This window comes from Anomaloglossus baeobatrachus, chromosome 5, assembly GCF_048569485.1.
Source record: "Anomaloglossus baeobatrachus isolate aAnoBae1 chromosome 5, aAnoBae1.hap1, whole genome shotgun sequence".
NCBI lineage: Eukaryota > Metazoa > Chordata > Amphibia > Anura > Aromobatidae > Anomaloglossus > Anomaloglossus baeobatrachus.
Genome location: NC_134357.1, coordinates 271,380,522 through 271,393,749, shown reverse-complemented (window position 1 = coordinate 271,393,749; position 13,228 = coordinate 271,380,522). Strand labels below are relative to the sequence as shown.

At 47.0% G+C, this 13,228-nt stretch overlaps 1 protein-coding gene across 1 annotated transcript in view; it reads left to right on the top strand.

The window, feature by feature from the left end:
• The window catches only part of LOC142312735 (uncharacterized), a 98,891-nt gene that overhangs the window by 54,071 nt on the left and 31,592 nt on the right, over window positions 1-13,228 (top strand). The window lies entirely within an intron of this gene.

The following is a 13,228-nucleotide window of genomic DNA, read 5'->3' as shown; positions in this document are numbered from 1 at the left end:
TTAGGCGGTGCACCTCTCTTTTTGTGCTAACCACAGGGCGGCGCAAGGGTCTCTCTGCTTCTAAGCCGACCTTAGCCGTTGGATTAGATCGACCATTTCGGACGCCTACCAGAGTACTCAGGTGCCTCCCCCGCCGGGGATCAAAGCACACTCGACCAGAGCTGTCGGTGCCTCTTGGGCTTTTAGGCATCAGGCTACGGCTCAACAAGTCTGTCAGGCTGCCACTTGGACTAGCCTGCATACCTTTTCGAAGCACTACCAAGTGCATGCTCATGCTTTGGCAGATGCGAGCTTGGGCAGACGCATCCTTCAGGCTGCTGTCGCCCACTTGTGAAGTTAGGCTCCGCCTACTTCTTAGTTTTTTCTGTTTATTCCCACCCAGGGACAGCTTTGGAACGTCCCATGGTCTGGGTCTCCCAAAGGAACGATAAAGAAAAAGAGAATTTTGTTACTTACCGTAAATTCTTTTTCTTATAGTTCCGTATTGGGAGACCCAGCTCCCTCCCTGTTGCCTGTTGCCAATTTTCTTGTTCCGTGTGTTATCACCGGCTGTTGTGGACAGAGTCTCCAGTTGTTCCGGTTCTTACTCGGTTCTACTTGTGGGTGGCTATTCTCCTTCAGCTTTTTCACTAAACTGGCTAGGACTGGCTACCAGGGGGTGTATAAGCTCAGAGGGAGGAGCTACACTTTTAAGTGTAGTACTTTGTGTGTCCTCCGGAGGCAGAAGCTAAACACCCATGGTCTGGGTCTCCCAATACGGAACTATAAGAAAAAGAATTTACGGTAAGTAACAAAATTCTCTTTTTTACTGATACAACTTTTGGGTAGATGCGATGTTTTGATTTTTTTTTCCCATTACACTGTTTGCTGATCGGGTTAATTTTATGTTTTCAGACTTAAGACATTTCTGAACTCAATGATACCAAATATGTATCAATTAATTAAAACAAAATATATTTTTAAAAACATTTTATTTTATTTTTTTCTGTATTTACTAGTCTCCTTAGAGGAGACAAGAGTAATATTTATGGGGAGTTTTACACAGAGATGCACACCACTTTTCAGAGACTGCTGATTCATTAAGAGGGGCGCATGACTCCAGCATTAGGACCAGCATGAAAACCACGAGTCTTGATGAATCGGGGCTTATGTGATCGCCTCTGCACTGCTGGACTCTTTCTAGATGTGGAATTTAGAGATTTGTAAAGTTTCTTTGAAAATAACCTACTGTTCTCTTTTATTTATTGCAATGTATATAATTTTCTTACTTTAATAGGTTAGTAGTGTGTTGCTGATATTCCCTGCTATGTCATTTTTGGATTGTGTGGATGAGCGTGTGTGCAAAAATATCTTAAATATACAGTAAACTCACCATATCCCCTATACTCTTATCTACAGAACCGTTTCTCTCTCCTCCACTCAACAATACCGAGGATGGAAAACAGCAGAAATGAAGTGACTCGGAGTATATTAAGCTTCACACTGGAGATCATCTACCTTCTGGTTGGTGAGGTGAGGAACTCTGGGAATTGGAAAGCAGGGCCTTGACCTTGGAGAGATGAGGGATCCTGGGAGTTTTGTCAGCATTACTGTTTTTTCTATTATTTAACGGCCTTCAGCTCGATCTCGAACCATGGTAACATGGATGAACGCTACATATCAATCTTGTACAAGCCTAGATAGGTCCACCAGGGTCTTCTTCTCCAGTTTTTTGATTGTATCAAGCCATCGTGTTGCTGGTCTTCCTCTTCGCCTTGTTCGTTTTATTCTTCTGACCATCTGACCATGATGTCCTTCTCTAGTGATTGCTGTCTTCATATGATGTGTCCAAAGTTGGCAAGCCATAGCTTGGTGGTCCTTGCTTCGAGTGACACGTCTGGCTTGATTTGTTCCACAATTGATTTGTCTGTTCTTCTTACCATCCATGGTACGGATAACATCCTTTTCCAGCACCACATTTGGAAGGTGTTGATTCTTCGCCTGCCTTCTTCCGTTATCATCCAGGTTTTATACCTTATTAGAGGACAATGTTATATAGTACATTTAACCAATGTTACATAAATCATTAGTACAAGGGAACTGTTATTTTATAGCAATTTTTGGATTTGGGAGTGCAGACTTCACTGGATTTTATTAGTGGGGTTGGAGCTGTCGCTTTTCCAGAGTCATTGTTCTTCTACCAGTAACGTGGGACCCCCACCCATACTTCCAGTGCCATATGACAGACCTGAGGGGGGGGGCTGGTTTGTGCAATATGTTAGGGGGTTTTGTTAACATTTTGGGGTACATAACATTTTTTGATCCCTTTCAGTATAAGGCTGGGATCACATTCTTGTGTTCTGTGCTGAGCACATATCCCGGGGCGTCCACGTAAATCCCACAAAAATGCAATTCTGACGAATCCCTAGACTGACCCACTCACCCTATAGAGGTGGATCGAGACACTTTGGATTCCGTTTGGCATTGAGGCATTGTCTGACTCGCATGTTTTGGGATTTACATGGAAACCCAACTCGGCACTCGGCGTAGACCACAGGACAAATCTAAACCGAACCTTATTCTGATTTTTGGAAGGTAGATTGATCAACTAGACAGCAATAAAGGAATAGTTTTCTTTACTTTTGTCTGGTTCACTGCGCAGTATTAGCGATAAGATGGCATTATTTTTTTGGTAGGTGTTATTACAGCGATACCAGATTTATATATTTTGCTACTATATCACAGTAAAAGTATTTTTTTTATAATTTTTTTTTGTCACCAGGTACTAAGAGCTGTAACTTTTTATTTTTTGGCAAACAGAACTGTATGTGGGCTTTTTTTTGCCTGACGATTTGGAGTTTTTTGGTACCATTTTGGGCTATACACCTTTGTTTGATCACTTTTTATTCAGATTTTTTAGAATTAAAATGATCAAAAACCAGCAATTCACTTATTGTTTTTATATTTATTTTGTTTGCTATAAAAGTGATAAGACTAATTTTTTTTCTGGTCAGTACTATTATACGAGTTTATATAATTTTTCTTTGTCGCTCCATTGGGAGACCCAGACAATTGGGGTGTATAGCTTCTGCCTCCGGAGGCCACACAAAGTATTACACTTTAAAAAGTGTAACCCCTCCCCTCTGCTATACACCCTCCCGTGCATCACGGGCTCATCAGTTTTTATGCTTTGTGTTGAAGGAGGCACACATGCACGCAATGCTCCACATTTTAGTCAGCAGCAGCTGCTGATTATATCGGATGGAAGAAAAGAGGGCCCCTAACAGGGCCCCCGGCATGCTCCCTTCTCACCCCACTCAGGTCGGCGGTGTTGTTAAGGTTGAGGTACCCATTGCGGGTACACAGGCAGGAGCCACATGCCGTTTTCCTTCCCCATCCCTTAGGGGCTCTGGGGAAGTGGGATCCTAACCGGTCATCCAGCCACTGGGACCGGGCTCCCTCCGCAGCCCCTGGGGGAATCTGCTGGACAGGAGACGGAGTATCGTCAGGGACATGGCCCTGCATCTACAGGTACTCTGTGTCCCCGTTGGGACGGCGCATGAAGCACCTTGGCCTCAGACGCAGCTGCGACTGCGGTGTGGATTTTTTGTCTGGGACTACCGCGCCGACCGTGCCTGTTTGTCGGCCGCAGTTTATACTTTAGTCCCCGGCTTTTGCGGCCTAGCGTGTTAAACTCCCGCCCCTGAGCCTGCCAGTCAGGGAGAAAGGCGGGACGGTCGGTATGATGCCGACAGTGAGGGCTGGAGCACACTTCGCTGTCCTCCGCCCCCCTCACTGATCTCTATGGGCCACCAGGTTCCCGCACTTTTGCGGTTCCGCCCACGGCTCTCTCCTCCCCTCGGAACGCCGGCAGCCATTGTTATATTTCTGCCGGTGGAGGATCTCAGAATCTGCAAAGGTTTCCCACTGCTCTGGGAGAGGGGGATCCTAACCGGTCGCCATGCACTGGGACCGGGCTACATCCGCAGCCCCTGGGGGATTCTGACGGACAGGAGACTGGACATCATCAGGGATAGAGCCCTGCATCATAAGGTACTCTGTGTCCCCTGAGGGACGGTGCATGCAGCATCTGTGTTACAAATGCCGCAGCGGTTGCTGAGTGGTTTGTGAGACTGGGACTACCGCGCCGACCGCGCCATGTTTGCCGGCCGCGTTTTTAAATTTAGTCCCCGGCTCTTGCGGCCTAGTACCATATACTCCCGTTCGCAGGCCTGCCAGTCAGGGGTAACGACGGGACGGCCGACTGGACGTCGGCAGGGAGGGCTGGAGCATACGTTGGTATCCTTCTTCCCCCTCACTGAGCACTGTGGGGCACCAGTTTTCAGGTGCTGACCCCCCTTGGTGCCGCAGTGTATATATATATATATATATATGTTTATTTATATGGTATATGATCTCACTGTTCGGCAGCATTATTTGCTTTTGGCTGTATACCCTCACTGAATACTCTGCGGACGACATGCTGTTGTCTGCTCTTAAAGAGTAAGGGTGCCAAGGCACTGGCTTATTTTACAACCTGTACCTCTTGTGCGGCTATATTACAGGCAGGTTCCACATTGTGTACAATGCTTGGCCCCGAGGGCACTCACTCAGCCGGAGCCTCCGGCACTGGTGGGACCCTCGGCCAGGTGGTACCGCCGGTTTCCACTGCACAGATGACAGGGACAGAGTTTGCATGTTGGAATCAGCAAATCTCTGAGTAGCTTTCACATTCCAGGACTCAGTCTATGGACAGAGGGTCTGCTAAGATACTGGAAGCCTTGCAGTCCAGACCGATAACACAGGGCCAGGGAGCTGTGGGTTCATCGCTCCCGGGTCCCTCTGGGTCGGTACAACAAGGGGCCCTGGGGTAACACCCAGATCCCACGGTGAGAACTCCGTCACGGACCGCGGCCGCTGATAGGCTAAGCGGGCCCGCTGGGAACCTTCCCCGACTTCATCAGGAGTGCGGGTTTCGATCACTCTAACTCCAGAGGGGCCGTCCAGAAGCACAGAACTTTACGGACAAGCGCTTACTAAGCGCCTTATTGACACGCGTTGCCCTTCCCCCCTGACGTTGTTAAGGGTTGGGCTCAGTGTCACAGGGTGGATTCTCCAGTCTCTAGGCTGGCGGCTAGATCCGTAATATTAGTGGCAGATGCCATCTCTCACGAATGACACTGACAGGCAAATAAAGCTTATGATGAAATCCATCTATGAAGCCATAGTCGCATCTTTTGCTCCAGCCTTCGCAGCCGTGAGGGCACTCCAAGCTATCTCAACTTCTCTGGCTGAGATTATTGCGGTTGCACATACCTCTGCCCCGCAGGTTGTGTCCTTCACTTCTCAGGCGTAGGTTTTTTCGTTCTACGCCATGAACGCCGTTCCTGGACTCTGCGAGCCGTACAGCGGTAGCATCCACCAAATCGGTGGCAGTCTGCAGGGCCATGTGGCTACGTGAATGGAAGGCAGGCTCTGCTTCCAAGAAGTTCTTAACCGGTTTGCCATTTTCTGGCGACCGTTTGTTTGGCGAGCAATTGGATGAAGTTACAAGGGAAAGGTATCGTCCTTGCCCCAGTCCAAAGGTTTCGGTCATTTCGGTCCTCAGCAAAGTTCCGTTCCTCCACGTCCAACACGTCAGAGGAGGGCTAGAGGAACTCTTCTGCATGGCGGTCTAAGTCACAAGGCGGCTTCCTCATGACTTCGGCCTCACCAAGACCGCGTCCTTGGTCGGTGGCAGGCTCTCCCGCTTTTGCGACGCCTGGTGGCCACAGGTCCAAGACCGATGAGTGAGAGACATTCTGTCTCAAGGTTACAGGATAGAGCTCTGCTCTCGTCCTCCGACTAGTTACTTCAAAACATCTCCGCCCCCCGAGCGAGCCGATGCACCTTTTCAGGCGGTGAACACTCTGAAGCCTCGATGTCACAAGGAGACTTTCTAGCATCAATTGACATCAAGGATGCTTATCTCCATGTGCCGATCGCACACGAGCTTCAACGCTTTCTGCGTTTCGCCATCAGGGACGAACACTTCAGTTCGTGGCACTGCCATTCGGCCTGGCGACAGCCCCACGGATCTTCACCAAGGTCATGGCAGCAGTGGTGGCGGTCCTACAGGGCCACTCGGTGATCACTTACCTAGACGATCTTCTAGTCAAGACAGGGTGGCATGTCAACTCAACCTGACCATTGCTCTGGAGACCATCCAGGGGTTCGGGTGGATCATCAAATTTCCAAGGTCAAAACTGACACCGACCCAATCAATGACTTGCCTCGGGATGGAGTTTCATACTCTCTCAGCGATAGTGAAGCTTCCGCTGCATAGTCAGCGTTCACTACAGACAGGGGTGCAATCTCTCCTTCGGGCCCAGTCACCCCTTGAGGCGCCTCATGCACTTTCTAAGGAAGATGGTGGCGGCAAGGGAGGCAGTTCCCTTGCGCAGTTTCGTCTGCGTCCGATTCTATCGGACACCGCAGATGGGACAGGAGGTCGACGTCCCTAGACAAGAACGTCTCTCTTCCCTTGCAGCAAAACCTCTCTTCAGTGGTGTCTTCTTTCCACTTCCTGGGCGGAGGAAAAATCCTTCCGGCCCCCAGCTGAGGCTGTGGTCACGACGGACGCGAGTCTGTCAGGGTGGGGAGCGGTCTTCCTCCACCACTCGGCTCAGGGAACCTGGACTCCGACAGAGTCCTCCCTTCAGATCAATGTTCTGGAAATAAGGGCAGTGGATCTAGCCCTAAAGGTGTTCCAGCGGTGGCTGGAGGGCAGGCAGATCCGAATTCAGTCGGACAACGCCACGACGGTTGCGTACATCAACCACCAGGGCGGCACACGCGCAGTCGTCAAGCCTTCCGAGCAGTTCGGCGGATTCGGCTGTGGACGGAAGCCACAGCCTCCACCATCTCCGCAGTTCACATCCCGGGCGTAGAAAACTGGGAAGCAGATTTTCTCAGTCGCCAGGGCATGGACGCAGGGGAATGGTCTCTTCACCCGGACGTGTTTCTAGAGATCTGTTGCCGCCGGGGAACGCCGGACGTCGATCTAATGGCGTCTCGGCACATCAACAAAGTCCCGGCATTCATGGCTTGGTCCAAGGATCACAGAGCTCTGGCGGCAGACGCGCTAGTGCACGACTGGTCGCAGTTTCGACTGCCTTATGTTTTTCCTCCTCTGGCACTACTGCCCAGAGTGTTACGCAAGATCAGGTCAGACTGTCGCCGCGCCATCCTCGTCGCTCCAGACTGGCCGAGGTGATCGTGGTACCCGGATCTGTGGCACCTCACGGTGGGTCAACCGTGGACACTCCCAGACCGACCAGACTTGCTGCCTCAAGGGCCATATTTCCTTCTGAATTCTGCGGCTCTAAACCTGACTGTGTGGCCATTGAGTCCTGGCTCCTAGCGTCATCAGGGATATCTCCAGATGTCATTGCCACCATGAGACAGGCCAGGAAACCAACGTCCGCCAAGATCTATCACAGGACTTGGAGGATCTTCTTATCCTGGTGCTCTGATCAGGGTTTTACTCCTGGCCGTTTGCCTGGCCCACTTTTCTTTCTTTCCTTCAATCCGGAATGGACAAGGGCTTGTCTCTCGGCTCTCTCAAGGGACAAGTATCGGCGCTTTCCGGTCCCACCTTACAAGCGTCCGTTAACACCCTCGGATCTTAACAGGGTGCTGACGACTCTTCAGAAGCCATTTTTCGAGCCGATGCGGGATCTCTCTATCTCGCCTTTCGCAAAGGGTGGCCTTCCTAGTGGCAGTCACATCACTCAGAAGAGTGTCTCAGCTAGCAGCGCTGTCATGCAAAGCCCCCTTCCTGGTGTTTCACCAGGATAGGGTGGTTCTACGTCCGGTCCGGACTTTCTCCCTAAGGTATCCCCGTTTCATCTCAATCAGGATATCGTCTCCCCCTCTTTGGGTCCGCATCCAGTTCACCAATGTGAAAAGGATTTGCATTTATTAGATCTGGTGAGAGCACTCCGGCTCTACATTTCTCGCACGGCGCCCCTGCGCCGGTCTGATGCACTCTTGTCCTTATCGCGGGCCAGAGTAAGGGATTCAGGTTTTCAAGTCAACCTTGGCTCGGTGGATCAAGGAACCGATTCTTGAAGCCTACCGTTCTTCTGGGCTTCCGATTCCTTCAGGGCTGAAAGCCCATTCTACCAGAGCCGTAGGTGCATCCTGGGCATTGCGGCACCAGGCTACGGCTCAGCAGGTGTGTCAGGCAGCTACGTGGTCTAGTCTGCACACTTTCACGAAACACTATCGGGTGCATGCCGATGATTCGGCAGACGCCAGCCTAGGTAGGCGACCCCTTCAGGCGGCAGTTGCCCACCTGTAAGAGGGGGCCGTTTTTCGGCTCTTTTTATCGAGGTATTCTTTTACCCACCCAGGGATTGCTTTTGGACATCCCAATTGTCTGGGTCTCCCAATGGAGCGACAAAGAAGAAGGGAATTTTGTTTACTTACCGTAAATTCCTTTTCTTCTAGCTCCTATTGAGAGACCCAGCACCCGCCCCTATTCCCTTCGGGCTGTTGTTCTTTTGTGTACACATGTTGTTCATGTTGAATTGTTCTTTTGGTTCATGGTTTCAGTTCTCCGAACATCCTTCGGATTGAATTTACCTTAGACCAATTTATAAGTTTCCTCCTTCCTGCTTTGGCACCAAAACTGATGAGCCCGTGATGCACGGGAGGGTGTATAGCAGAGGGGAGGGGTTACACTTTTTAAAGTGTAATACTTTGTGTGGCCTCCGGAGGCAAAAGCTATACACCCCAATTGTCTGGGTCTCCCAATAGGAGCTAGAAGAAAAGGAATTTACGGTAAGTAAACAAAATTCCCTTCTTTCTTAAGCTTTGCTTACACTATAAACTATATTTTACAATGATCAATATGTTTTTGCACCGCTGTTTTCTGAGAGCTGTATATAATAAATAACTAATAAATATGTATTTTTTTTTTCATTCATACCATTTTTTTCTTTTGTCTTTTTGATCGCTTATAATTCACTTTTTTTGTGTCAGAAGAAGAAAGTGACATTTTTGGCTTGTTTTTTTTTTTTACATTTTTTAAGTTCACCGTACAGAATAAATAATGTGACAGTTTTATGGATCAGATCGTTCCGAATTCGGTGCCAATTATGTGGGTATTTTTTGATTATTTTTGTTTTAACAAAAACACCTGCCTTTTTAGTGGCAAGATGGGTTTTGATGATTTTTGGTGTGCTTTTGTATGTGTTTTTTTTTTTAAACTTTTTTACATGTTAACTTTTTTTTACTTATTCACTTCGTCCCACTGTGGGACATGAATATTTTTTAGTTTGATGGCTGATCTCATGCATTGCAGTACTATTATACCGCAGTGAAACCTGTCTGTGTCTCACTGACAGAGCTGTTAGACCTTACTCATAGCGGAATCTAACAGGCCACCGAACTCTTGGGTCATCAGACGACCTCAGGATACCATGGCAACAATTGGCACCCGCGATTACGATCGCCGGAGTGGATCCTGTCAAAGGGGGTCTTTTAACCCTCTTTCAATCACTTAGATGCCGCTGTCGCTATTGACTGTGGTATTTAAGGGGTTAATAGGCCCCGATCGGTTTCAAAACTGGATGCGACTGATGCCCGCAGGTGTCAGCTGTCATATACACTAATTTTCATACACTGAAATTTTCGCCCTCAGGGAGACTCTATTCACTTATTTCTTACCTCGGTTTTAAAACAGCAGTAGGGAATAAGGCCCCTTTAATAATGACTGCCTTTTTAATGCATATTGACAGTCTTTAAGGGGTTATTATACAGTTGAAACCAGAAGTTTACATACACTATCTAAAAAGACACTTCTGCATGTTTTTCTCACTATCTGACATAAAATCGGAATAAACATTTCCCGTTTTAGACTACATGCACACGCTGTAGTTTTTTGTCAGCGTTTAATTTGTCAAAATATTTGTCAAAATCTTTGACAAAGAAAGCAGCTTGTCAATTCTTTTTGCGTTTTTGTCACGTTTTGACACCCATGAGAACTCAATGAGGGATGAAAAATGGATGGCAAAACGCATGGTAACAAATGGATTGCGTTTTTGTATGCAATGTACCTGCTTTCTTGTAAAAAATAAAAACCGCTGGTCACGCACTTTGTTCCAGGATGAAAAACATTACAGGAGTAAAAATTTCTCTCTGTTTCATACTCACCAATCATTGGCGCAGCTGTCACTGCTCCCGCGGCCTCTCATTCTTTTTCCCAACCCGCTCATTAGCCTCATTACATATTCACTGCACCCACTGATTAGGCTCATACATATTCACTGCTTCCCCCATCTGTGATTGGTTGCCGTCAGACACGCCCCCACACTAAGTCACAGCTGTCTGACTGCAGCCAATTACATGTGCCGGTGGGCAGGTCTATATCGTTCAGGAAAATAAATAATTTGAAAAAAAACATGCGGCCCTCCCACAATTTTAATACCCAGCCAAGATAAAGTCTCACAGCTGAGGCCTGGTATTTTCAGGCTGGGAAGACCCACGTTATTGGGAGCCACCCAGCCTAAAAATATCAGCCAGCAGCCACCCTGAATTGTCGCATCCATTAGATGCGACAGTCCCAGGACTTTACCCGACTCTTGCCGATTAACCTGGTGCAGTGGCAGTCTGGGTAATAAGGGGTTATTAGCAGCCCATAGCTGCCACTAAGCCCTAGGTTAGTGATGTCAGGTGTCTGAGACACCCACATTACTAATCTGTAAGTGAAAGTAAATAACCACAAACAGCCCAAAAATCCTTTATTTGAAATAAAATAAAAAGCCACCCTCACCTCTTTATTAACCCTCAAACACCCCTCCAGGTCCGAAGTAATCCAAACAAGGTCCCACGGCGATTCAGCTCTGCTACATCTCTATCCTGTCACAGCGAGCATAATAGAGCATGACTGCTAGCTGTGCGTGCAAACAGAGCGGCGTAATCAGAATGAACTTGGGTTTACCTCTGTGAGGTTCAGGCCACAACTGAAGTGGTGACATCACTCAGGTGAGTCCTCCACCTGCGGCTCACTTCAGTCGCAGTCTGATTTGCGTTCACAGGTGGAGGACTCACCTGTGACCGGAAATCACTTGAGTGGTGGCTCACTTCAGTCACTCGGGTGATTTGCTGTCACAGGTGGGGGACTCCAGCTTTGGCTGTGGCTAACCTGAGTGACATCACTGCTGATAGCGTGACTCACTTCAGTTGCTGCGTGGAGCTCACAGCGGGCAGTCTTGTTCTATGGCGCTCGCTGTGAGCGTCAGATGTAGCCGTGCTGGAAGCGTCGTGGGACCTTGTGTGGATTATGTTGGACCTGGAGGGGTGTTTTCAAGGTTAATGAAGTGGTGAAAGAGGGTTCTTTTTTGTCTTTTATTTCAAATAAAGGATTTTTTATGTATTTGTGTTTATTTACTTTCACTTACAGATTAGTGATGGGGAGTGTCTGATAGATGCCTGCCATCACTAAGCTAGGGCTTAGTAGCAGCTGTGGGCTGTTATTAACTCTTTATTTCCCCGATTGCCACCGCACTAGGGCAACAGGTAGAGCCAGGCCCAGCGCCAGAATTGGTGCATCTTATGGATGCGTCACTTCTAGGGCAGCTGTGGGCTGCTATTGTTAAGCTGAAAAGGGCCAATTAACTATGGCCCTTCCCACCCTAATAATATCAGCCCCTAGATGTCTGCTGTACCTTGGCTGGTTTAGAAAAACGAGTGGGAACCCATGTCCATTAAAAAAAAAATATAACAAATAAATCAAATAATTAATTATTTTTCATAACCAGCCAAGATACAGCAGACAGCTGAGGGTTGCAGTCTGCAGCTGCTGCTGTTCCTGTGCTGGATATGAAAAACAGGGGGGCCCCCACGTCATTTTTTTGCCCCCAGATTTTTTTTAAAAAAACAGCTGACCAAGCTAGCTATTCCTCTATCGAGGTTTTCTGTTATTTCTTTCTATCTATTCTATCTGTTCTTTCTAACTATTCTATATGCTCCTATTTATCTATATAATTTTCTATTTTTCTATTCTAGCTATCTATCAAATATCCTATCAAATTTTTTTTCCTTTAAAAAAACACATTAATTGCAATTTACGAAAGACAATTCATATGAGGGTATTTGGAAAATAAGTGATGTTTTCATAGGTTTTCGGTGATCATTATAACACCAGCTGGATCCCGACGTGAATCTGGAAACCTTATTCTTTATATACAGAGGACGCCATAAGCGTTGAAAATTGTTTGACTGTTTCATTACTCTAAACCTACTCAATAAGAATTGTAACTGTTGATTGAAAATTATACTTTTTGTACCCTTGTTTTGATTCAAATATAATAATAATAAAGATATATTAAACATAAAAAAACACATTAAATACATGCTTTTTTACCGCCTTTTTTTGGTCTTCACAATGTTCACAGTTATCAAAATCTGCTAAAGGGTGCAGTTTTGTTGTCAAACCTAAAATGCAGCGTGCGCACATACCATTACTGAACCATGTTTGTAGATTGTCTTGCTCGCACTGTCCTTTTCAGCTTTGTCCATAAATTTTCAATAGGATTGAGATCAGGACTTTGTGATGGCCACTCCAAAACATTGGCTTTGTTATACTTCAGCCACTTTGTAACCAGTTTGGCAGTATGGTCATTGTCCATTTGGAAGACCTATTTCCGCCAAAGCTTTAAGTTCCTGGCTGATGTCTTGAGATGTTGCTTCAGTATTGCCACGTAATCTTTGCTCATGATGTCATATATTTTGTGAAGTGCACCAGTCCCTCCTGCAGAAAACAACCCCACAGCATGATGCTGCCACTCCTGTGTTTAACAGTTGGGATGGTATTCTTAGGCTTCAAAACTTCTCCCTTTTTCCTCTAAACATAACGATGTTCATTATGGCCAAACAGTTCAATTTTAGTGTTTCATCAGACCACAGGACATGTCTCCAAAAATTAAGGGTTTTATTTCTGTATTTATTTGCAATCATTAATCTGGCTTTTTTATTTTTCCTTTGGAGTAATGGCTTTTTCCTGGCAGACTGGCCTTTCAGCTCATGTTGATACAGTACTTGTTTCACTGTAGATAATGACAGTCTTACCAGCTTCCGCCAGCATCTTCACAAGGTCTTTTGCTTTTGGGTTGATATGCACATGTCTGACCAAAGCACTTTCATCTCTGGACATTCCCATCTTGTTTGTATTTGCCTATAATTGTTTGTATACATGAACGAG